At 42.4% G+C, this 26482-nt stretch overlaps 1 long non-coding RNA gene and 1 pseudogene across 1 annotated transcript in view; both read left to right on the top strand.

Moving 5' to 3' along the window:
- The window catches only part of LOC124103123 (uncharacterized), a 63098-nt gene extending 49792 nt beyond the window's left edge, over positions 1 to 13306 (top strand). The window contains exons 3-5 of the long non-coding RNA XR_009228228.1: positions 307 to 4101; positions 12096 to 12201; positions 12854 to 13306. This is a non-coding gene — a long non-coding RNA (uncharacterized LOC124103123). The remainder of the gene's footprint in view (positions 1 to 306; positions 4102 to 12095; positions 12202 to 12853) is intronic.
- A 12193-nt stretch (positions 13307 to 25499) lies between these two features.
- On the top strand, positions 25500 to 26063 carry LOC124103077 (small ribosomal subunit protein eS24-like; annotated as a pseudogene).
- The last annotated feature ends 419 nt before the right edge of the window (positions 26064 to 26482 follow it).

The raw sequence follows: 26482 nt of genomic DNA on the forward strand, positions 1-26482 counted from the left end.
CAGGGAGAGAGACAAGCATGACTTTGAGCTGAGAGGACCTGGGGACCTGGGGGAGGGGTCTAGCTGCTTCAAGGATGGACTCCTGACCAATGCCTCTGTCTCAGACTTGCCCTCCCCCCAGGCCTCCTCCCAGGGGCTGGCTGTCTCCTGTGGGAGAAGCATTTATCCTGCCGTTTCTGAACGTACAGGGGCGTTTATTAGGATAGCGCTTCTCAAAGTGTGGTCCAGGGAACTCTGGGGGTCTGAAAGGTCAAAATATTCTTTTATAATAATGCCCAAATATTATTTACTCTTTTATTTTCCTAGGAGCATATCCAGGAATCTTCTCGAGGCTGCATGACCTTTGGTGTCACAACAGATTGCATGCAGAAGCAGAGGCAAGAATCTTGCTGTCCTTGGTTAAGGAATGTATTAGAGAGATTTGAAAAAACCTACAACAAGGCTACTCCTCTCACCATATGTTTTTGTTTTGGAAAATATAATTCATAAAATGTGTTGTTAATGTTAAAATATACTGGAATTATTAGTACTACTTAAATGAATAGATTGTCAAGATATCAGTTTTATAGCTGATATTGATTGATTTGGTTTAGATCTTAAATGCCCAATCAAGGTCTACTTGCTAAAGGCTGAGTCCTCAGCCTATGCTGCTTTTGGGAGATGACAGACCATAAGGAGGTGTGGTCTAGTAGGAGGAAGTTAGGTCTTCCAGGGGGCATGCCCTGGAAGGGATATGGGACCCTGGCCTCTTCTTTTCTCTCTCTTTGCTTCCTGGCCACCATGAGGTGAGCAGTTTTGCTCCACCACACACTCGCCACCATGATGTTCTGCCTCATCATGGGACCAAAGCGATAAGGCCAACAACCACGAACTGAAACTGTCTTCCAAAATAAACGTTCCTTCCTTTTAAGTTGATTATCTTGGGTATTTTGCAACAGTGATGGAAACACATTCATAGACAGGTAGCACCAGCATGACCTGAACTCTTTGGTGTCTTCAATAATTTTCAAGAGTCTAGAAGGATCTTGAGACCATCAGGTTGAGAACACTGCATGAAATCAATACTTCTGTGTTCTTTCTTCTGCCTTCTTTTATTTGTTTTTGCAATGTTGGGATCAAACTCAGGGCCTCATGTTGTGCACGCTAGGAGACACTCTACCACTGACCCTCAGCCCTTCTTCCTTCTCGACTACTCTGCAGGTGCGAGGAGTGACTCAGTTAGTTAGGGAAAGCGGGAGAGGAACTGTGGGCAGGCTTAGCCCTTTCCTCTCACCTTTCATTCAGGAGACCCTGAGGTCTCAGACTGAAGACAGGCCTGTCCGTGTTGTCTTCTCATCAGCATTTGGCCAGGGATCAGCTGGGAGCCTACTGGCTCTGTTTTGTGGTAAGTCTTGAGCTGGCCCATTACGGTTTGCAACTATGGCCAAGTAAATCTGTTTAATGTAGGGCTGATAGGCACTTTATCTAATTCAGGCAGAATTGGCCCTGTTTTCTAATAACCAAGGAGACCTTTAACTTTTCAAAAAAGCTTTGTTTTGAAATGATTTTAGACTTATGGAAAAGTTGAAAAAGTCGTTGAGTTACTGTGTATTCTTTGACCAGCTTTCCCCGATGTCATGCCACTACAGGATCAAGAGAGGAAGCTGGAGATTCAGAACCTGTTAAAACGAACTCGTCTCTGGGCCCCATTTGACTCTCATTAGTTTTCTACTTGTCTTTTTCAAGATCCCACATGGAGGGTGATGCTTTGATTTCCCATTGCCTGGCTCACAGAACTGCATCTTAACTGGTGTGCACTCAGAGGAAAAGGGAGGTGCTCTCAGGATGACTTGGCTCCCATCACCTCCAAGTCCTGAATTTTCCAGCATTCTGTGATGCGAGGGAGTTCGTGCCCCCTCTCTTCATCCCCACACTCCTCACTCTGGTACTTTCTAGACTCCTCTCTTGGAAACTCCACGACCACAAGTTCTCCTGTTTTCTGTCTTCCAGAGTTCTGCTGCTTCCCCTCCTCTCTGCTCTCTGACTCCCTGGGATTCGAGAGGCTTCCATTTTCTCTCCTCATGCAGGGGTTAGTTGCTTAGCCTCCCCCCATGCTTTAAGAACTTGGGAGTTAATGTATTTTTTTATTCCTCTAATATTAATAGTGCTCAGATTTCAGGAAAAAGCGGAGATAAATGAATAGATTGAATCTCCTTGTTTAATTAGAAATCTGGCCCCTGATGTATAATCTTCCATTTGTAGATTATTTTTGCTTTTCAATGGAGAATCTTATTTAAATACCCTCAATGAGTATTGTACTTAAACAAAGCTTTCTAGGTACTCTTAAAGCAAATAAAGACTACGGAAAAATTAGGGAAAAATTGGGTTAGCTTCTTCACTAATTTTGCAGGTATATCTATTTATTGTAGTCAAACACCTCTGGGCCCTGATTAGAATGCTTTTTGTAACTTATCTTGCTTTTCTTAGCTTGGAATCAGAAGCCTGTTAAAGTCCAGGGATTTGCTGTGTCCTTTGGGCTTGGCTGGCGTCATGGTACCTCCAGCTACTCACTGCGCAGAGAACCAACAGCCGGCCTCTCCCAGGCTCCTTTCAGTTTCTGAAGGAGGAATTGCTGCAAGGAAGAAATACTGTCTTATCTCTGTTTCCCAGCTCCCAACTTTCTTCTATCATTTTCTCATATTCAACTGAAAAGAAAGAGGGAATTTACAGCTATATAATACTTTTTTGCACTGAAAGTATTTGATTTTTCCTTGATTACTTTCCCCTGAATTAAAAAGGAATTAAAATGGTTCTTGTTTATAGAAGAAGAGCATATCATTCTCTTCCCGTCTCTTATTTAAAACTTTTACCTTGGTACATGTCCCCTCCTTGTCTTCAGCTTGACCTAGTGGTTGGTTATGTGTCCATGGAGATGTGTTGGGTTGTTGGTTGGGGATCCAGAAGCTGCATTGCTGACTTCCTCTGGCCAAGGGGGAGAGCGAGGACTGGGAGTGGGCGTGGGAAGTAGAGAAGAGGTCTCTGGGACATCACGGACACCACTGCTTCATTTCTTAAAAATAAAGACCAGAAGCACATGTGACAGATTATGAATATTGGTTCATCTTGGGAATGGGAATGGGTGTTTATAATATCATTTGTACTCCTTATTTATTTATTTATTTTAAAGGCAAATTTATTTATTTATTCTTTAAAATGTTTATTTAGTTGTAGATGAACACACAGTATCTTCATTTATTTTTATGTGGTGCTGAGGATTGAACCCAGTGCCTCACACGTAGGAGGCAAACACTTTACCACTGAGCTACAGCCTCAGCCCCCTGTACTCTTTATTTTAAAAACAATTTTTCAAATTTAGAAGTATATGTAGATGGTAGACATTGTGTGATTTTAATAGAGAGAATGCTGATGACTTGGTCTTCTGTCACCTATGAAGGAATAATTTTCCATAATGAAATGATTCTCTGCAATTCTAACCGAACTTTCAGGTGTGTAAACCACACACTTCCCGAGCCATGCCCACCTTGGTATGGGTTAGAATAACAATGGTATGAGCAGTATTCCACAATATCTGCTTTCAATTTCCTTGAACAAAGTTCAGCCCTCTCAGGTTTGGCAAACTAGCCTGATGATCTTTAAGATAATGTCTGTGCCATAGGAACTTCAACATCTCCTCTCCCGGTGGTGACATTAATGACTTTGATTATTGCAGATGCCAAATTTTGCTACATCACTAGCACCTACCCGAGGCACACAGCTGCCAATGTCCATGTTCAAGTCACTGATTGCCGTGTGCTTGGTGCTAAGGGCATTGAAGCCATGCGTGGTGACGAGGTGCTCAATGCAGTGGAGACCACCACCTGGCCACTACTGGCACCAGGTTGCTGATGCTTCACAGTCTAAAGGTCCCAGGGAGGATCAGAAGAGGAAGCATTGTGGCTCCTATTGGCGCAGCCTGCTGTAGGTGTGGGCTGGAGGGGCGTCTGAGTGACAGCTACACGCCACCCTCTCATGGCCTTCTCCTTTCAGGCTGAGGCCATTGATGCTTTCTAGGATGACTTCTTTCCTGGGAAGAGCCTTCATCATTGTGGTAACTTGTTCCAGGTGAGTCTGTTCCACCAGTCCTTTTCAATGTCCAGATACACTAAATTTGAGGTGAGCACAATTTAGATTCCAGCTGGGGCCCTGTTACAAGTTGTAAAGCATTTACATTTTTTAAAACATGATTAAAAAAGGATACTTTTTCTAATATGGGTCATTTACATTCCTGACTTTAGAAATTTGTTATTCTTCTTCTTATTATTTGTAATTTTAGTGTAGGCAACTGTGAAAACAAGGTACCCTGAGTCTCTGGGAATTATCTAGAAAATAAAAGCATAATGATGACTTTAGATATATGTAAATCATCTCTTAAATACAAATGTTGCAGAAGTCCAGAAGCAGGAAGCCAAAATGTCAAATTAGCTGTATTAGCATGACCAAAGCTATTATGAGTTACTTTGAATTCATGTCCTAAGAACCTAACTTGTCAATCAGAAGAGGAAGTAGATAGTCAGTGACGGCAGTTAGCAAAGTCACAAAGTTCTGAAATCATGAATGCACTCTGACCCGGGGAAGTTCTCCTGGCCTGCACACGTCCCTTGTCTGGGGACAGGAAGAGTCTTTTGTGGCTACATACCACCAGGCCCCAAAGCTGAGTGCTGTTGATATGATCCATGACCACTAAATAAATGGGTTACAACTGAGCTCCCCATAAACATCCAATCCCCTTGTGAATCACATTTTTTTATTTTAAAGATGTATATTTTTCTTTTATAAATAAGATGAGTTACTGTGATTCTATCCTCAGAGGAACGAGTCACTCTTGGGTTGTAAAGCAAATCAAGTATTCGAGCTTGTAAAATTGAGGAAAGGATTCTAGACCAGAGTGAGCGTCCTTGGCAGCCACACAGCACCCTGCCTGGCTACACAGAGCACCCGCAGAAGTGATGGAGAACATTTAGAACACAGGAAAAAGCCATAATCCCCGTGTTATAGTATCTGTGCTGCTGCCAAGGTTGGTGTGACCATTTTCTACGTGTGCACCTGTGGTTCAGTCCGTTTAGGCTGCAAAACAGAGAACCACAGGCTGGGTAGTTTATTTCCTCGGAGTCCTGGGAACTGAGAAGTTCAAAATCAAGGTACCTCCAGTGGGGGCTGCTGTCTGCTCCGTCCTCATGTGGTGGAGCGTGGAAGAGGGGAGAGCTCTGTGCCCTCCTGTGGTGGAAGGGCAGGGTGGGGCCAACTCCCCCCTCAGCCCTTCTGTAAGGGTCCTGCCCTCATGACTCAGTCACTAAAGGACCCACTTCTCAATGCCATCGCATTGTCATCAAGTGTGCACATGTGAACTTTGGAAATCATAGTAGTCATTCAAACCGTAGCCCTATGTGTGAGTGTGAAGAGTGTGTATACGTATACACACGTTAGATTTGCATACACATATTGCTTTGTGGTGTGAGTACAATTTAGTTTTTGATATTTAAATTTAACTTCGTCTGTAGACTCATTTAATGATTATTTATTGCGTTGCTATTCAATAGTGCTGTTTTAGATGCTGTTCTTGACAGAGGAAAAAGTCTTTCTCTGTCAAAGAGTGTGCCTTCTAAAGAGAGGGACAGAAAATAAACAAAGGAAGGACCAAATCCGTGGCACATCCGGTGGCAGTCAATGACAGGAAGAGCACATAAGGCAGAGGAAGGGTTAGAGATCAGAGGAGGCGGATATTGAATAAAGGACTGACTCAACCCAAGAGAACGCGGGATCAATGAGAAGGGGGAGAACTAGTTGGAATAAGATTTGGGATTTACTGATGTACAAAGATCATTTTACGTTCATACTTAGAAGTTGGTCAGATACATTATGGCTATTAACTTTTCACTACATCCAGCATTTTAGAATATTAGCTATTTATTAGATACTTAGACCATTATTGTCTTAAAATACCCTGGTGTGTCTATTTGGATGCACAGTCATTGGGTCAGAAAGGGCGCATGTGCATGTGTTCCTGGACTGTAGGCCTTTCAAGAACCTCAGTCTCCCTGTGCATTAGATCCGAGCAAAACAGTCCTCTTCAGGGCCCTCCAAGGCTAGGAAAGTTCACACTCATCCTACGATTTTCCTACCTCCCCGCATTATAGTCCAGGTTCACGTCTTAGAAAAGGTTTTCACAACCAGCTGATAACCATCTGGATCACCTTTTCCACAAGGTGATTGATGACTGTCCCAGTTCAGTTAATCCAATTTCCACTCAGCACTTACCAGGCTCCCGCTTGGCGGTGGGTGGTGGGGAATTGAGGCCAGAGGTGGAAGACAAAACAGGTCTCCTGACAGAGCTCCAGAGGAGATGCTAGAGTCTGTAAACAAGTCAGGATGGCGCCTGGCATTTTGCCAGAGGGAGTGGTTTGTGAAGTAACGCCAGTGAGCCATTAAGTGTGGAGATTCCTTATTGGTTGACTGCTGTATCTAGTTTATGTTAATTAGATAAGCTGTGCGGAATGTATATATACCCCTCCTGTCCTACAATAAACGGCTCCCACTCCTGCTGTATCAATGTACACAAGTTGCTTGTCACTCCCCGGTTATTTTGCTGCAGCCAGATTGCGGCAAGGAGAGACGGGGAGTGAGAAGCTGAGGGGACGGGTGCAGCACTGAGGCAAGGTTGGGTGTGGAGAGCCGGCAGGGAGGGCAGGCAGCAGGCAGCACTGGGGGTCCTCACGGTCAAGGGGGTCAGCCTGTCAGCGGTGCTTACCACAGTTTTAGGAGCAATCCCTGACTTCTTGTATTGATGAAAACAATTTCACTTCTGGTTATATAGCCCAAAGAATTGAAAGCAGGGACTCAGAAGACATATTTGCACCCCTGTGTTCTCAGGAGCATTGTTCACAATAGCCAAAACGTGAGGACGACTCAAACACCCAGCATGAACTGTTCTATAAGTACATGTACATGAACTGTTCTGTACGTACAATGGATGTCATCCAACCTTAAAAAGGAATGAAAATTTAATACTACGCTTGCGAATATTTTGCTCAGTAAAACCACCCAGACACAAAAAGACAAACATTGTATGATTCTACTTATCTGAGTTACTTAGAATAGTTAAATTTCTAGAAGCAGAATATGCAATAGTGGTTACTAGGGGCTGGAGCGGGGAGAGGTGTAGAGTTTACACCGGGCATGGTGAAGAGGTTCTGGACATGAACTGTGGTGACAGCTGTGTAACAAAGTGAATATACCTAATGCCACTGAACCGTACACTTAAAAATAGTTAAAATGCTATTTTTAGCCATGTACACTTTACCACAACTGAAAAAAGATAAGCTGAGATGACTTCCTCATGCATATAGGTGATGTCCTGGTGTGTAATTCAGATTTCCTGGAGTTTGGATTATTATTCTAGAACCTAGAACCAGGCTCAGCTGATGGTATTTTATAGCCTTTAATTATTTTGTGAAAACAATGATGTGATTTTTATAGTTCCCCCAGGTACATAGAAAGTACTGATTTTGTTGTCCATACCCCAAAATCTATCACTGACAAAGAAAGAAGAATACTTTTAATAAATCATAGCACCAAGCACCAATGAAATCACAAGAGGTGAAATCACAAGAGGTGAAAGCACAGGAGGTGAAATCACAGGAGGCCATACAGCACCCTCCAGCTCTCTTCTTGAGACATAGCCCTGAGCTGACATGCAAACTGTGAGTCCACTCAGCAGCTGCTACGCTGGAGACAATGTGGTGAAGATGAAGAGAAGGGACCTAATTGCAGAACTATGAGCAGGAACAAGTTTGGTTTGTTGCTTTAAGCCCTCATGTTGCAGGGTGATTTGTTTTGTGACCATAGACAAGTGCAATGGTTGATTCAAAGGGAGCTGAAAAACTGTGGCAAGCCACTGGGCACAATGGTGCATACCTATAATCCCAGAGACTTGGGAGGCTGAGGCAGGAGGATCGCAAGTTTGAGGCTAGTCTCAGCAGCTTAGCGAGACCCTGTCTTTAAAAAAAAAAAAAGGCTGGGGTGTAGCTTAGTGGTGGAGAGTACTTGCTCAGCATGCAGGCGGCCCTGGGCTCCATCCCCTGTACAGCAAATATCAATACAAACTCCACCAACAAAGCAAGTAAGCAATCAACAACAGCAACAAAACAACCAGAAAACCTGCAGCAAACTGTCATTTACCACGTCCTCATGCCACCACGTGGGGGGCTCCACGGCTCTTTCTTCAAGGGCTCTCAATCCAGGCCAGAGGCAGAAGCTGCAGCCCCCTCACTTAACGGTCAGGCGGGGCTCGTACAGTGCCTTGAACATCGCTGAATTTCCCGTTTGTTTTTGCGATCACGCTGCCCTTAGGCGCCTCTTACCGTGTGCGCTGCTCATAAGTTATCTTCAATGCAGACACACTTTCAGAGTTTCTTCTTGAAGGTCATTTCGCTTTCCCAGAGAATATTCTAAACAAAGTTTGAACAGTTTCCTAGCAGAGGCTTACATTTATCTAATGGCAAACTATAGGATGCCCTAGACTATTTTTTTTCTTTCATCAAGGATTTCAGGTAACAGAGGCATAATTCCACTCTATCATCAGAAGCTGGAAGAATGTTTGGGAGGACTGATTCTTTCCTCTCCCGTAAATTAGTGCCATGGTTAGGTTCCTGTAACTTGGTAAGCTTTTCTTACATGGGACTCAGCTGAGGGTAAGGAGACTGATTGATGGGAAGATTTCTTGGGACCTACTTCTCCGTGTTCCTCTTTATTGCCGTGCCAGAACTTCTGCGGATGGCAAAACTGTTCAGAAAAAGGAAGCCAGGCCTTTTAAGAGCTGGCAGAGGAGCAGAACACAGCAGGTCATTCTCCTAGCTCAGGGAGTGTGTGCAGAGTGGGGCCTGAATCATGCTCAGGCCACTCATTAGCTGAATGATCTCAGGCAAACTGTTCACCCTCTCCGTGCCTCAGTTTCTCCTACACAAAATAGGGATAAGAGGAGTTACTACTTCATAGGGAAGTGAGGGTTAAGTGATTTTAAAGTCCCTAGGACATGGAGCATGAGATAGAAGCCACATAAGCCTTAGCTGCTGCTACTATTGCTATATGTATTATTAATGGACACCCAGTTAAGTTTGTTGAACGAATAAATGAGTGACTGTTGCCACTCTGCTGTGCCCTAGATTTCCCTTTTGTATAAGTTTCTATGATTTTTCAGCTTCTTGGCTCCACTTATCTTGGTTTTTGAGGACCCCATTTAGAGCTACCGGACTCTTGTAGCATTGAGCTGAATTTTTATCCATATGCATATTTCCATGGCTCACCCGCTGGCCTTCCGGAGCCCTGGGGTTTAGATCTTCCTGTCCCTTTTGACCTTGGTTCTTTAAATAAAACGAGTCCATCCACAAGAGGAGTCAGAGCTCACTGTGCACCTTTTCCTGCTCCTGGTTCAGACTCCCCTCTGGCTGGCAGGCTGTTCCTGGTTGTCTCCCTGCCTGGATCTCTCATCATTTGCCTTCATCAGTGGGTCATTAATATGCATTTCTTCAGTTTGCAGGATTTTATCTGCTCTGCTCACACTTCAACTTGGGTCTTTTCAGCTCATTTCCACCTGCAAGACGTAGATGCTATATCTGCCCGTCCCTTCCCTGGTGACCCGTACCAGACAGATTCACTGCCAAGAGCTCTTAGATGCAGACCTGGGGGCCACCCTCCCAACTCCCAAGGCCTGTCCAGTCTGACTGGCCCGCGCCCCCGCCCCCCCACTCCATCTTGACGAGCTTTATCTGGAGCCTCCATCAGCTTAGAGACACAATTTAGCAAGACACATCTGTTTTGTGTTTCTGTCTTAGCTTCTTAATATTTTATTGTGTTTATCTATTTTTCTTCTTATATTAAAAGTATTTTTATGGAAGAACTGGATGTTTTGTGCTATATATGTGACAGAGTTTGGGCATGTCTGTCCCGGTCTGTGACTAAGTTCTTGACCTATATCTTGCTTTTGAGGATTCAGGGTCTGTTGCTAGAAATGCCAGGAGCGGGTCATGTGACCTCTGGGGTTGTCTCCGTCTTGTCTTGCCAGGCTCTGTATCAGTCCGCTCAACAGTTGCTTGAGAGCTCTTTTGCTCCTGGGTTTTGGCTGCGTAATGACACTGCATTGGTCTAGGTAACGAAATACTTTGATTCAGGTTTCAATCCCTTGGATGATTTATTTTAGGTCTTTGGGTCCAGTTTTCTGATTTGTAAGAGTAGGGCAATAATACCTTTGAGAATTCTCTGAGGATTTAATGCAATAATTCTGATCATATACACAGCTGGTCCATAGGACTTTGTATAAATTAGAAACAGGTGCTCCTGCTTCCAGGCATACACAGCCCTGTGCCAGCATGTGCCTGTGAGCAAAGGGCAGGCTGATCTCCCCGCCCCCCTCTTGGCTGGAGGAATGACCTGACACAGGCCACACTTAGTGCAAATGTATGCAGAGATCCTGAGATTTTCCTTCCCATTTAAAAAATTGTGTTAAAAGACATATGACATAAAATCACTATCTTAACCATTTTAAGTGTATAGTTCTTTGGTCTTAATTATGTTCATAATATTATGCAACCATCACCACCATCCATCTCCATAACTCTTTTAATCTTTTTTAAAACTGAAATTCTGGGCTAGGGCCAGGGCTCAGTGGTAGCACACTTGCCTGGCATGTGTGAGGCATTGGGTTTGGTTCTCAGCACCACATATGAATACATAAAATAAATAAATAAATAAAGGTCTATCAACAACTAAAAAAAAATTAAAAATCCCCAAACAAACAAACAAACAAAAAACTTAAAATTCTACCTCAAAACAGTAACTCCCATTTCTCCATCCTACCAACCCATCGTCCTATTTTCTGTATGGATACCCCATAACTTCTGAAGTTCAGTTTGCAATGATAAAATATTATATGCATACATATGAGTAATTATTATTACTAGTTATAAGATCTATCATCTATCTATATCTATCATCTCTATCTATCACCTGTCATTTATTGTCTCTCTGTGTTTAGTCATTCTCTCTCTTTCCATGGAGGATTTGAGGTGGCCTTGATTACAAAATCACAGCTAATGTTTGCCCAACTCTCTTCTTTTGGCCTAGATTACTTTATTTAGTCTTCATAAAGTTCCTGAGAGAAGGTTATCCCATCTCTCATTTACAGATGAGTGACTGGGTCTCAGACACTTAGTCATAAATGGTGGAGCTAGGATTGGAACCCAGATTTTCTGACTTAAATCTGTGTTCTTCTACCAAGATGATGCCATCTAATCAGCCTACCACTGTGATTAAATACTGTATGAGAACTGCTTTTCTTATTTTCTGGATTGTATTTCAAAATTGGAGCTGCTTTTCAGCAACTGAAAGGAAACAGAAATCAACATGTATCCTTCTAAACACAACGGGGGCATGCAGAGTTGGTCTTCTCTGTGTTGGTGTACTGACTGTCACTGTAAGAAAATTTAATTTAATTTATATGTGAGAGAAATAGCTCATTCAACGGAAGGGATGTGGATTTCATAGAAATGAGCTATGTTCAGAGGGACTCAGGTGGCCAGGCGAAAGGGAGATGAGGACAGCATTAATACCTGCAGCTTAGGTAATCACTCACCATCGTTTATTGTGGCTGCTGTCTATTGTTACATAAATAGATCATGTCCCATCTAGTACAGGGGGGATTTCCCTAAGCAGCACGATTGCTAAACACAATTGGATTTTAGATAAATCTCCCATATCTGTTTCATATCACCCTTTGTTACAGGATTTCAAAATGCTCGTGGAACACTAAGGAAATGAAATGATATCTAACTCTCATTTAAAAAGCAGGGGTTCTGCATTGATGGTTATGAGAAATATGAAGGGAGACAGATTTTGAAATGTTATGTGATGCCACTGGGAACCACAACGCTGGGCTTTGGAAATCACCCGCCAACCTCTGAGCAGTTCCTTGAGAAGATGCTGTTCCTCGGTTGCTTTTTCTGTAATTAATGTAGTTCCAATAACATTTTTATTGTTCAGAGTCAACATTGCATTTTTTCTTCCAGGGCTACCAGATTTGGGAAACCTCATGAAGTAAACTGGAGCTATGTTCAAAGGGACTCAGGTGGCCAGGGGAAAGGGAATACAGGCCTTCAGGATTTTTTTCCAGAGGTATAAAGTCTTGGAAGCCGTTTCTTCCCTGAAAAGTGCCAAAGTCATGGGACCCTCAGAACAAAAGGACCCTGCGGCTGTGGGGACAGATGTTGAGCTATAAGAAAGGAATCGATCCTTCCTCGTATCCTTTGTCAGGAATCAGGACAAACACACACAACCTAGTCTAAATTTGTCAGCCGTGTCTTGGGAGACATAATTTGATTGATGGTGACACTGAACCTAGCTTACAGAGAGCAAGAGAGCCCATATGGTGCTTGGTGTTTTGGCAAGAAATGTGATTTATGTAGGAACTTAGGGTTTTAAATTCAACCATGGAATGATTTTAAGGATATAAAGGAGCTTTAGGTGAGTCCAACACAGTGTAGTCTAATATTTTTGTTTTCAATGAAGAAATTGCCCCAGGGTCCCTATAATGTGTTACTGCTGATTCTTAGAACTTTTGCGGTATCTTGTCCTTCACTCACCACACATTCTGCTACTTCCTTTGTTTTTCAAGATGGGGACAAACATTTTCCTTTAAGAAAATGGTAGATTAAATTTACTTATGACTTTAAAAATGATATCAGCACTATCATTTCTTATTGTTTCATCTAATCTTCTTGAGAACCTGTGGCCCAAGTTATATTACTGTTGTTACCACCTCTTACAGATGAGGAACCAGGGCTTAAGAGGAGATCCAAACACCCCATCAGGGCCAGAACCTGGAGGATCTCGTCTCAGAGAGGTACCCTGAGCCACCACCGGAAACCAGCGCCCTCCACTGTGGTCTCTGTGTAGGAAGTTCCTGTTGAACATGGTTGGTCCAGCTGATAGAGCCCGGGGGAGACAACAAACTCGGCACTGTCCAGCCCAGCACTGTCTTCCTCTCTCTTTCCCACACTCCTTTTTCTGCCATGATGGCCTTTCCAACCTGGGGCAGCCCACATGTGGGTGAAGTGTTTACCCAGGGCTTCAGCTGGATGTATCCTTCTTGTTTTATTTTTACCTTTGATTGTAAAGGTCCTTAGGGCACAGACTTTTTACTGTTTGTTTAGTGCAATCTTATTTATCGTATAAGGTCATGTATACTTTTGACGTACACATAAATACTAAAATAACCAACCATATGACTCGTGTAGTCTTGTGTGTGTGTGTGTGTGTGTGTGTTGTGTCTGTGTGCGCACATGGATGCTTTACTGGGTATGGAACCCAGAGCCTCATGCATGCTAGTCACGCACTCTACACCCTGCAAATTCTTTATGAAGAGCACGTAGTTTGTTTGATTGTCTTTGTAAGAGATGTTATAAGTGGGGCCCCTCAGCTTCTTTTAGACTTGCACACATTCTTTTTATTGAGGGCAGAGGAAATATATTTTCACTCTGATTTTTATTGGAGCTAGGTAGCATGGAGAATATTTGTTGCATTAAGAGCATTTTCTTATTTAGTTGAGTGGTCTGCTGCCTTTGGCTCTGTATTTAAGAAAATGCACTGTTTTGGGGTGAAGAACATAACCGAGGAGGTACTTTGTACCTGAAAGCACTTCTACAAAGTGCTAGAGCTTGATTTATGGTGAGAATATTGGTTGGGGGATGATAAATATGTGGTGCAGATTCAATTTTGATCTCAGCAATCCAAACTGCACAATTTCTTTGCATCCAGGGTCACTCCGTAAGTATTATTTGTATATGCCGGTAGCTGGGAGACTGGTTTGCTTCTAAGTGCCATTCAGGCATGTCCAGCATAGCTAATGAACCAGGAGCTGGATGAATCGAAGGACATTTTCTCAGGGACTGTGTAGCTCCCAGGATATAACACTTGTGACATCCCCTGCTGTTGTGCAGGCATGTCTAGGCATCTCTGCTGCCCTGGTGAAGATGCCCAAGGAAGTCTATCAGCACACTGAGGAGGATTCTGGGAGGGCAGCCATTGAAGTAATGGGGAGCCAGGGGAAGATATTGACTTGGGAGCAGTAAACTGATACTTGTGTGATCGTGTGGGTACTGTCCACAGCCCAGTTGTGCTATAACAATGGGATAGGTTGCTGAGAGACCAAAGAAAATACCCAAAGACAGTGTGCAAGACCTAAGATTTATTGAAAAGTGCTTACAAGGAAGGTCCAGTGGTGACAAGCTGGACAGACAGCAGCTTGGTCCCTCACAGCGCTTTGCTAAGAAATGCAGCATCCTATCCTTCATGATCTGAGCCCTGCATGCTGTTTGGGGCTTGCATTGTCTCCGTGGCATAGATTTTTGCCCTCATAGCTGTGAGAAAAAGGCAGATTTGTTTAACCATACTACCAAAGAGAGGACACAAATCATGCTGCATAGGGGTCCCCAAGGAACTGTCCATGAGGGGAGTGTCCATTTCTCTTCCCTCCTCACTGTAGACCACTGACCACTCTGGCTCTGGTAGGCGGCATGACTCTACCATCCTGGAGAATTCAGTTCATTGACTCTCACATCTGTTTTCACTCTTAGAAAGAGAGCTTTAGGAGAGCAGGGGCCATTTCTGTTTTGTTCCTTAGAGTCTCACCAGGACTTGGCATGTGCACACCTCACTGAGGAACTCACTCACTATGTTGTTGGAGGAAAAATAATTGGCTGGAAGAATTAAATAATGCTCCAGGCTGCACTGGGGGTGCCTAGCAGAGCTGGGGTGAATTGAGATGATGCATGTATGCAAGTTGAAGGACTGAGCTGCCCGGGGCAGTTGCCTGATGGTTAACTGGCCTTGCCAAATGAGAGAGGAGAAAGTAAACTGGTACTTGTGTGAGCACGTGGGAACTGTCCATAGCTCAGTTGTGCCACGACAATGGGATAGGTTGCTGAGAGACAAAGAAAGTACCCAAAGACAGTGTGCAAGGCCTAAGGTTTGCTGAAAAATGCTTCCAGGGAAGGTCCCGTGGTGACAGGCTGGACAGACAGCAGTTTGGTCCCTCACAGTGCTTTGCTAAGAAATGCAGCATCCTATCCTTCATGATGTTATTTCACAAAAAAGCATCTCCAGCCCTTGTGATGCCTTGTGCAGTGGTGACCAGCTAGATGACTGGCACACCCTCCCCACAGTGCCCTCAATTCTGCACCAGTTACCATGGCGAGGTTTTATAGGTTAGGATACTAGTTTGCAGAAGCAGTGACCTCATTACCTTAGCCCACTGTGTCCCACCGTATGACCAGCTTCTCAAGGAACTTGGCACACATGCAAGAAAGCCGCTTTCAACAGATAGCCTGACTTGCCCAAACCCCCAGCAGATGTGACAGAAAGCCAGTGTTCTTTGAGATGATATTTACCTGGACATTTCAGCCCAAAGTCACTCTCATTGTCCCCTTGACTTGACTTGGGGTTAGAGGAGGCATTTCAGGGACGTATTATCCTCCTTTTCTCCAAGGAGGATAATAAGTATATAAGTATTCCACATTTGTATTTGGTCTTTTTTAGCTTCTGTTATGTGACTTCAAGTATGTGGTAGCCTCTGAAGTTGAAAGAAGAGGGCTTCCCATGGACATGTTGAAACCAGGGCTGTGTCACAGGTCCCCACCACTGAAGTCACCTAGGCACTTGCCATTTGCTTCTCCTCCATGTCCCAAATTTCAAGTAGATCTTTCGATTGTCAGTTCATCTTCTAGCTTAGGGATCAGAAGACAGCGTCCGTCCTTTGGCCAGCTGTTCTTATGTCTCCAGGTGTTGCTCGGATGCTGCCTGCTAAGTCCTGCCTCGTCTTGCTGGTTTTCTTTTTCCTCTGGTTTCTCTTATCCACAGATTGGGTGTTGTTTTGGTAGCTTTTCTGCTGCTGTGACTAAAAGACCTGACCAGAACAATTATAGAGGAGGAAAAGCTTATTTGGGGACTCAAGGTTTCAGAAGTCTCAGTTCATAGACAGCTGGCTCCTTTCCTGGGGTTTGAGGTGACATCAGGATAGAAGAATGTGGTGGAGGGAAGTGGCTCACATGATGATCAGAAAGCAGAGAGAGACCCCACTTACCAGATATGAAATATATACCCCAAAGGCCATGCCCCAAATGACACGACTCCTCAAGCAACCCCCTACCCACCTTCAGTTGCCACTCAATTAATGGTGTCGGGGATTAATTCACTGATTGGGCTAAGGCTCTCCGAAATCAATCATTCCACCTCTGAATGGTCTTGCATTTTCTCACACATGAGCTTTTGGGGGGCACCTCATATCCAAACCATAACACATGTCTTGGGGCTCCTTAAAACTTCACAGCCAAGTACGATTTTAACACTTGCAATGAGAATGATTCACAGCTACAGATTAATCCCAAGACACAGGATAATGAAACTGGGCATGGACACAAGGAGGAGCATATTCATAATGAGGCCATTGCATCTCGTTTTCATCAGAAACTTGAAAAGCTCAGAGGGATCAAAAGTTCTGTGTGATGGTTTTTTTTCTGAGAGAAGATAACTGATTTGGCATTTGAGGACAAACTCTTGGGGCTTGGTAGACAGTTGAAAACCAGAAGTACACATGATAACACTCATGGATGTTGCTAGGACAATGAGGTCAAGGTTAGCTTCGAACAAGCCCTCAGCGTCTTGCTGTTTTCCCAGATCCCCTCCTGCTCTGCCGTGTTCTGGGTCTTCACACATCACGTCCCCTTTTCCGTTTCCTACTCATCCTCTTAGGCTTTGCTCCTAGGTGATGCCCCCCAGGTTGACAGGCAGGGTTAGGTGTCCCCCACTCCCTATGCTTCTTTAGCACCCCTCAGTGTGCATCTGTATGGTAATATCTACCAAGACGTAAGACATGCGTTGGCAAATTATTCTGCAAAGGGCCAGATAGTAAACATTTTGGGTTTTGCTGGCCATATGGTCTCTGCTGCAACTATTCAACTTGGCTGTTATGGGCCGTAAGCAGTCATAGACAATATGTAAATGACTATGTGTGGCTATGTGCCAATAAAGTTTAATTATGGATGCTGGAATCTGGGTTTCATACACACTTTTCATGAGCCACAAAAGATTCTTTTTTATTTATTTTTTCTCAAAAATTTGAAAACCTAAAAACCATTCTTAGCTTATAGGCAATATGAAGATAGACATGGGTCTGACCTGTGGGCTTCATTTGCCCAACCTTGACATAAAGCACTCCCTTGACTGCATGTCTGTCTCTTCCATTTGAATGGAAGCAAGTAGAAACCAGGGAGTGGAATCCCCGGGACAGAGCACAGTTCCTCTGTCTAGAAAGAGCTCAACAAATACTTGTTACATCAACGCTTACACAGGAGTCTGAAGCAATAATACTCCCAGTATTTGTTGAGTACTTATTATAATGTCAGACATTGTGATGTTCATATGCATTTTATATGCATTTTCTCACTTCATTTTGTTATCTAGGGACATTAAAAGCAACAATTATCATTCTACACGGCTAAACACAGCCTAGGTAGTATCTCATATAATCTTCTCAATTCTGTGGTGGGTAGGTCCTGCCAATATTTTTCCAGTTAGGGAAATTACCCTTGCAGAGATTATTTATCCTGGGTTACTCAGCTAGGGATTGCATTTGGGGTCAGAAAGATATCTAGGTCATTAGTCTTGAGGGTCCTGCCTTGTAACTTTCCTACTGTGGAATCTCAGAGCCTGGATGCCTTCTTTGTGAACGGGAGAATGAGGCATATACACTGGGATTATGCTGATGTTGAAACTGGCAGTGCAGAATTCTTTTTCTCCTTCCAGCCATTTGGTTATGTTTGGAACTAGGACAACTTTTTTTCTAACTATGTGTGCTATGTCTGGAATGTTGCTTAACTTTCCTGAGTCTTAAGTCTTCCACTAGAGAACAACGAGTTTGAATTACCTGCTGTCAAAGGTCTCTTTTGGTGATAAGTTTCTGTAATTTTGTTCTCTGATGCCTTCTGCTTATTTATTGCTATTGCTTGTCTCTGTTCTTCCCCCAACCCCTGGCTGTAGAAACTTTAGGTCTTACAGGGTTGCTTGAACTTGGAGGGGAAGAAAGAGAAGGAATCATATAAAGGAAATGTCCATCTACCCACACATGCATTTTTAAGTCTAAAAAAGTCTGTTAGGTATATTTGCTTTGTGGATTTCTTTTTTTGTTATTGTTGTTGAAAGTTAGTTTTTCCAAGAAAAACAAGTCGCACTATTGTCTATGACATAATGACAGTAGTGATAGCATCTTGTATTTCCATAGCACTATTTAAACGTAACTTTGAAGGTATTATCTAAGTCATCCTCCCTTCCAATATTCCTTTGAGACAGGTAAGAGCTTTTTTTTTTTTATTAGAAGATCCTTTTATATAGTACACAATGAGCTTTTCTTTGTTGTAAACCAAAGGCAGCAAGTGGCCCAGAGAGATCTCAACAGCAGGCCATAGGGTGAGTGGTGCCTTATCAGACTGATGGTCACAATTCTGGGAAAAAAAATAAAGAAAAGAAAAGGCAACCAGGGCTTTTAGAAATTTAAAAATATATTTTCCACTTAATATAAATATTGGCTTTGATATTTAAAGATCCAACATCCTTGTTTGGGTGCATGATATATTAGCCAGTTGTGTTAGATGGGGTGAAATGGACCATAAATATTTGTAGAAGGAGCAAATGGGTGACTGAGGCATCTTCAGAAGAGCGGGAAGAATATGTACAGGGAATTTCCCTGCAATGAAGCTATTGTACCAGGCCCATGTTAACTGTATGAGAACGATTGCCAGCTTCTGTTAGGCTTATCTATGTTTAAGCAGTATCTCTCTGTTTCTCTGAAGATATTAAAGAGTTCCCAGAGTGATAGAGTCGTATAAATAAAAAAAAATTTTTTCCAGAATTCTCCATAAATACACATTTCAGATAATCTTTTCTGAATACAACCTTTAGGTTTTATAAAATGCAGTATCTTCAAGATATTTTTTGCAGTAGAGGGATTTTTTCCCCATAAGGAATTATTTAATTGGAAGAAAACTGTGTGTACATAGAAGTAGCACACAGGGAGTTTAAAAACTTCAGCAGCTAGGATATGGGTTCCACTTTGGTGCAGTAAGTGTTTATATATTCCCCTATATAACTTTACTTTTAAAAAATTTTATTTGTTCTTTTTAGTTAGACATGACAGTAAAGTGTATTTTGAAATCTCATGCGTACGTGGAATATAACTTCCCCTCTTGTGGTTGTGCATGATGTGGGGTTACACTGGTGGTGTATTTTTGGTTTTAGGTTTGTTAGGCAGTTACTATCACAGTTATATTCTGACAGTCGGGACAGGTCAGTGGTAACTGGACAAAAGAAGCAGAGTCTGTTTGAGGGGCCTCCCCACCTCTCTTTGGTACCCACACTCCCAGATCTCTCCTACTACGTGCAAGAGTTACAAACCCACACGTGATGTTCCTCTGATGCTAACTGCCATCTTATTGTGTTCTTCAGATTCACGTGTTGGAAACTTAACCCTCCATGCAACAGTGATGGGAGATGTTTAGGTCAGGAGGCCTCTATGAAAAGGGCTTGTAGGAGCAGATTTGTTCTTTCTTGCCCTCCCACCTTCTGCCATATCAGGATGCAGCAAGAAGGCCTGTACCTTGATGCTGGCACCTTGATCTTGGACTTCCCAGCCTCCAGAACTGTGAGAAATAAATTTCTATTCTTTATAAATTACCCAGTCTTGGGTATTTTGTTATAGCATCAGAAAATGGACAAAGATGCCCACCCTCCCCCAGTGTTCCCAAACTTCAGAACATCCCAACTTCTCTCTATCCATTCTCTCGTTGCCTTTGTCCTTTTTCTTCATTAGAACATGAAGATTTTTGAAAATAGAAATTAAACTGATGAGCCAGTTCACATTTTGGCATTCATCAGTATTAGCCTTTTGGATTTGTGAATAAGGGAAATTTTAAAAATTTTGGATCGTCATCTTTTTCTATTCATTTTCTATCACCACGATTTTGTGAAATAAAAGATAGCTTAATACCTGAAAATTAGGATCGTTGTCATCTTACAATAAAAGATAGTTAAGTCCAAAAGAGGACAGGTGACAAATTGATACTGACATGTATTTTTAAAAAGATTGAATTCAATAAAATTATAATACTCTGCTTTAGTTTATAATTTTACATGTAAATTCATCAGTTGAGTGATCTTCTTCAAGAGGTCAAGATTCTAACATGATCTGGAAATTAAAAAAAATATTTTTAAAGCGTTGTCATTGTCAAATTGCACAGAGGAATTTGACAAAAATACATACTGTATTTTTTAACTTGTCTACTCAGTTCTAAATGTTCTAAGGGAGCTGCGAAGCTCAGGAACTAATTCTCAAGTTGCCCACTGCTTTTCCACAACTGCTTAACCTGAGAAATTTGTTGAGGAGGGACCATGGAGCAAGTACCGTGCAGCATCTGAGGACACAGAGGTGTGGGTGCCACCCCAGGGCCCCACTCACCTGGTCTGGAGGGAGGCTTCTGCTTGGTGGGAGTTTCTGTGGGTGCTGGTCACAGACTATCCAGCCTTCCAGAACTATTTGTGCCAAAGACATCTCTAACCTTCCAAGGGTAATTTGCATTTGAAGAGCTTATTAACCAAGTAAATGTTCAGTGTCTTAGTTTTAGTGTGCTCAAGGATCTTTTGGGAATCTGGTGAGAGCTCTAAACTCTTTCTCCAAGAAAATGACATAAGCTTAGGCAAAAATTGTACATTTTGGTGTCAAATTTCAAGAGATTTATGGATTACAAAACTCTACTCTTGCAAATGGAAAAAGTGAAGCTTTTCAGAATTATGGGATAATTATTAGGGACAGGGACCCATCCTTGTAATTTTTGTTCTGTTTGGTTTTGGGTGTTGGTGATTGAACCCAGAGCTTGTGCATGCTCAACACATGTCTTACTATTGAGCTCCACCAACAGCACCTCCTGCAACTTTAAATCCTATTCACGGTGGGTAAAAGTAGCCCTGTTTCCAGTGACTCGGGATCTTAGGTCTTTTAAATGTGCACTTCACTTCTGTGCAACTAGATACAGATAGGATGTGTGTAATTATAATCAGATCCAACCAGAAAGACATATCCCTTGTTCTAGTAAGTTAAAGAATTGCTGAATTGTAGCAAAATAGTCCCAGTTTATGCTTTTCAAAGGAAAGAATAGAAGGAATTCTTGCCTTTTGATTTTTGAAACCCTCTTGGAGTTCAACGGCTCAAACCAAGGCCTCCTACCTAGGTGGTCACCAAGAGCTCATGCTCCAATGTAATGCATGGAGCTGTTGTCTCCATCGGTGGCCCTCTTCTGTCTTGTAACTGTGATGTTGAGAAAAATGTAAGCTTGGTTAATAGTTTCATATACCCTTGACCTCAAATTCCTCTGTGTGCGACAAACATATGCTTATTAAGTCTTAAAGTTTTGTATCTCATATTGCTATTGGTGAGAAGAATTACTAACAATTAAAGAGAGATCGCATTGCTTGATATGCTGCATACATTAGTCATAATGCAGACTTATGATTCTCCTCCCTTTGCTGTGCTAATGCAGACCATCTGTAAAGGAGAAGAGTTATCTATAGGCTTTTCTTTTTTATACTCATCTGTTCAATACTATCAGGCATTTCCGTCAGACACACGCATACATTCCTGCCCTGCAATGGTCCAGATCACATATTTTTCTTTGAATTTTTCTATTGTAAGAAATAATTGAATATTTTAAGTATATGAAATCGTATATTTTTATTGTAAGAATAGTCGAATATTTCTATTGCAAGCCTATGAAAAGACATAACACAATACTTTCACACTCCCCCCACCCCAGTCACTTATTGGAGAAGCCTATATTTTGGGATCATCTTAAAAGCACCTCCACTGCAATGATACTCCCTCAGATAATAAGCCTGTGTGCAATTTTTGAGTTGGTTTCATCCTTATCCTACCGGCTGTCCCCCCTCCCTGGTTTCAGGAGGTTTGGACACCCTACTCCATCCTCCTCTCCTGTGCAAACACGAGAAAGTTAGGATCCGGATGCAAATAATGATTGCCTTTCTCATAAATAGAGATTGAATTCTATTTTGGCTTTGCTAAACATCTTTTAAGGAATATAAGCATAAAAGATTTTCTTCTGAGTCAGGATTTTAAGGTAGCGCCCCCTCATCAGGCCTGAATGAGGGAATGCCAAATCGGAATGACTTCCGCTTCCTAAAGGTGGCAATATCCCTGTCTCATCTAGAGACAGTGGCACTCTTTAGGCCTAGTTGTAACTTGTTGAAAGTACTCATGCGCTGAGAACGTGGAATAATTACTTTCAAGCTGCCAGCTTGATCCTTCAGCAAGCTAGAACTGGGACACCATGGCCAAACCACTGAGTTGACGCTGTGCCCCTGCACTTGGGTTCCTGTTGGGAACTGGGAGTGGGAGCCTTATTGAAAGGAGGTTGAGCCCTTCATAGGCAGAGAGGACAACATTGGAGTGACTGTATTCTCCTGTCAGAGACTGGCTAGAAGGAGCCCTGTCCTGCTTCCCTTCCCTGAACGTAGACAGACCATATTTCCTAGACTTGTATGAAGTTAGTTTGGGGCCATTTGAATGGTTTCTGGTCAATGAGATACAATGGGAAGTGACGGATACCATTTTCAGCTGTGGACATGGAATCCTTTTGGTAACAGTCTACATACCTTCTCCTTCTGGGGTTCTCTGGAGGAGCGAGTCCCATGAAAATGAGAGTCGTAAGGAGACCTACTCTATGCCTCGGCAAGAGTGGGACACAAATATTTAATCAAATGAAGACTCCGCGGTTGGGTTTGTTGGATGTAGCAGCTAGTGCTCCTTCATAAGATCACACTGTCACCATCCCTGTGTGATAATATTATTAGTTTATGAGTGGGCTCTGTAGAACAGTTCTGTAACATCCACCCCTCTTGCAGAAAAGCGGAAAGACTTAAACAATGAGTATCTAAATATCTTCCATCTAGATTAAACAGTGTTAATATTTTGCCACATTTTTTTGTATCTTTATTATTTGTCTATTTATTTTCTTCTGAACTTTGAGAAAATAAGTCACAGACATCAAGATCCTTAAAGTCTTGAGGCAGACTTTATAGTTGAGGTGATTTTTTTCCTCTCAAAATCAATTCTTTTCATTCAAATGCTTTATTTTGAAAATGTGCTTCTGAACATAAATTTCATATATTTTCTATTATTACATAATCTTAAAGTTTATAGAATGGATCATACAACTAAAGATATGTGAAGAAAATGTCACATTTCTTTTATACTTTTATAAATAAACACTGAATGCTGACCCTATGAAGCATAGCATTTGTTAGAGGCAGCTTTGATGCAGTTCTCAATAATCTGAACTTCTGGTATTCATGTCCTTATGTAATAGCCTTGCTAGTGGGCGGGACCTGTGACTCACTTCTAATAAGTAAAATATGGCAAAAATGAACCATAGAAAAGACAGTGACCTGAAAGTACTCTATCTTGCTGACACTCTGGCCTCCTCCCTTACTCGCTCTGATGAACCCAGCTGCCATATTGTATTGAATCCAGCTTCCCCATGGAGAGACTCGGGCAGCAAAGAACTGAGCAAAATAATATGCCATGTGGAATTAAGTCTTGTCAACAACCACTGGAGCAAGACTGGAAGTAGGTCCACCCCCAGTTAGGCCTTCAGACCCTAGCCCCTGCCAATACCTTGGTTGCAGTCTGTGACAGATCCAGAGTTGGATGACCCACATCTAGCTAAGCTAGGCCTGGGTTCCTTACTCAAAGAAACTATGAAATAGTAGATGAGTGCTTTGGGTCACTAAGTTGGGGTAATTTGTAGCTATTTATAACCAATACAGTGCTCTATTAGGTGATAAGAATGTCACTATGGATGAAGAATGATTCTTGACTTCAACAAGCACTTGCTCTGTAGTGGTTGCTGAGGTAGCTCTATACACATAGTTTTTGGAGCTGAGGAAGATAGTGTTGTTCAGGAAAATCATATTGAATAACTGGTGTCAGTTCTGGTTAGGATTTGAATACACTACAAGTGGGAGGAGGACATTTCAGTTGAGAACAGAATACAGAGGTATGGAAAAGTTCAGCATGTTTGGGGAGCATCAAGGGGTCTACCGAGGCTGGACTGGTGAATAGGAGGGCCGGTGGGACATGAGGCTGAACGTTGGTTTAGATGATAAGATTCATTCCTTAACCAGTGAGAAACTGCAGACCCTGGTTTGAGAAATCGTCTGTTGAAACTGGTATCAACCAAGAGAGCAGAGTTCCAGTTTGGGGCAAGAAAAGAAAAATTCCTTTGAAATTTTATCATCTACATGGTCTGTACCTAGATAATCCCAAACTGACTAATTAAACAGTCAGAACATTATTTGGTTTGATATTGAAGTGGTTTAGTTTGATTTTTTTCAGTGGGTTATTTTTTGGGGGTGGGATGCATGTAGCCAAAACCTGTTTCTTGGTTCCTTACCTCTTTTTGATGGCTTCAGGAGTTTTTTGCCAGGGCCTTCAATCCTATTCGGGTACAATGTTGGGGATATCTTTTGTCCACTGAGTCTCCAAGTTTGTTTGGCCTGCTATTAGTATGTTCTCAATTTTGGAGGGGGTGGCATGGATTGGGCTGTGTATTTATATTTCAGGCTCATCTATGAAAAGAGTCAAAGTGCTAGAATTGCCACCCCAAGCGGGACTGATGAAGTCCTGGGCTCCGGCTTGGGTTGGTTCAGTCACCAGAGTTCAGGGATGTGATCCGATGATGAGTCTGGCTTATTAGAATTGCTTTTTGCACTTTTTTCTCCATTGGGGGCATTTATTCAAGAATCACTGCTATGGCAGCCTGAGTGAAAGGGGTCACCTTGGTGTGTATGAAACAGCAGCACACATCTATCAATCATGGATCTGGGCATGTTTAAGCCTGCTGCTTGAGAAGGGACAGTCTTATTCCCTTGGTTGAGATTTATCTGATGCCTGTTATCAATTGCACTTAAATCTCACTCCCCCACCTGGAGTTCCTGCTGATATCTAAGTCCTCTTTTTGCACACTTCAAGTATGGTGGTTGCAGTTCCAGGAAGAAGAAAGGTTGAGTGGAGGTCATGTCTATAAAAATATCAGGGAAAGCTGGGATGGGTCTAAGAATCACTGTAAATTTTTAACAGCTCCTCTCTGTCCTGCTGTCTTGCAAAAATCACATTTCTCAAAACTAACTTAAAATCCAAATAAAAAAAAAAGAAAACAAAACCATCTCTTTTATTCGAAGTCACATTCTACATAACACCCTGACTGTGTGTTTGATTGCATCAGTCTTACACACTGATAAAAAGAACCACAGAATGACTTTTTTTTTTTTTAAGTTATCTTTCCTCCATCATTGCCACTTATAACAAAGAGCCTCCAACAGATAGGGCACAGGAGTATTAAAAGGTGGGGCTTTTCCCTCCCTGGCTGCCTGATGATCCGCGGCCATCATGAATGGCTCAGTAACTACACAGACCAGGAAGTTCATGACAAACCAGTCCCTTCAGAGGATATAAATAAATGGCTATCGATATTCTTCACCCTGGGAAGGCAGCAGTACCCTATGAGAGAAATTCAGGAAAAACTAGCCCAAATGTGCAAGAGTCTACTGAATGTCATCTTTGTAATTTGATTCAGAGCCTATTTCAGGGTGGCAAGGTGATGGGCACTGGTATGATTTACCATTCCCTGGATCCTGCAAAGGAAAATGAACTCAAACATAGATTTGTAAGACTTGGCCTGTGTGAGAAGAAGACCACCACGAGAGGACAGTGAAGAGAAGGCCCGAACAGAACGCAGAAAGTCAGGGGCACCGCAGGGGGCACTGCCAAGCCCAGCGCTGGAGCCGGTCAAGAAGCAGGGTCAAGATTCTTCAGTGACTTTACCTGTAGAGATGTTGTGACCTTTTCACAGGAGAATTAATAAACTGTAAACTGTAAAAACCTGAGAGACAGAGAGAAGGAGCGAGGGAGAGGAACAGAGGGAGGGAGATAGAGATAGAGAAAAATATCTATCTATATCTATATCTATCTATCTATATCTATATCTATATATATCTATATATATATAATATCTATATCTATATCTATAGAGAGAGAGAGAGAGAGAGAGAGAGAGAGAGAGAGAGAGAAGTATTAAAAGGGGTCAAAAATTGCAAGCAAACTTTTTCTCCTCTTTCACTGGGTTCCTCTTTATTTGCAGCCTGTGCTCCGTAGGTTACCTGGGACATATTTTATTTAAGAAAGCTGGGAAGTCTGACGGTTTGGCTGCTCTTTTCATTTCCCAGGATTCTGGAGCCAAATGCGTCATGTCCCATCTCAATATTTTCTACGTTCACCTTG

Source organism: Marmota monax, unplaced genomic scaffold (assembly GCF_021218885.2).
Source record: "Marmota monax isolate L192 unplaced genomic scaffold, Marmota_monax_Labrador192_F-V1.1 WCK01_AAM20220418_F8-fsc00039, whole genome shotgun sequence".
Lineage (NCBI taxonomy): Eukaryota > Metazoa > Chordata > Mammalia > Rodentia > Sciuridae > Marmota > Marmota monax.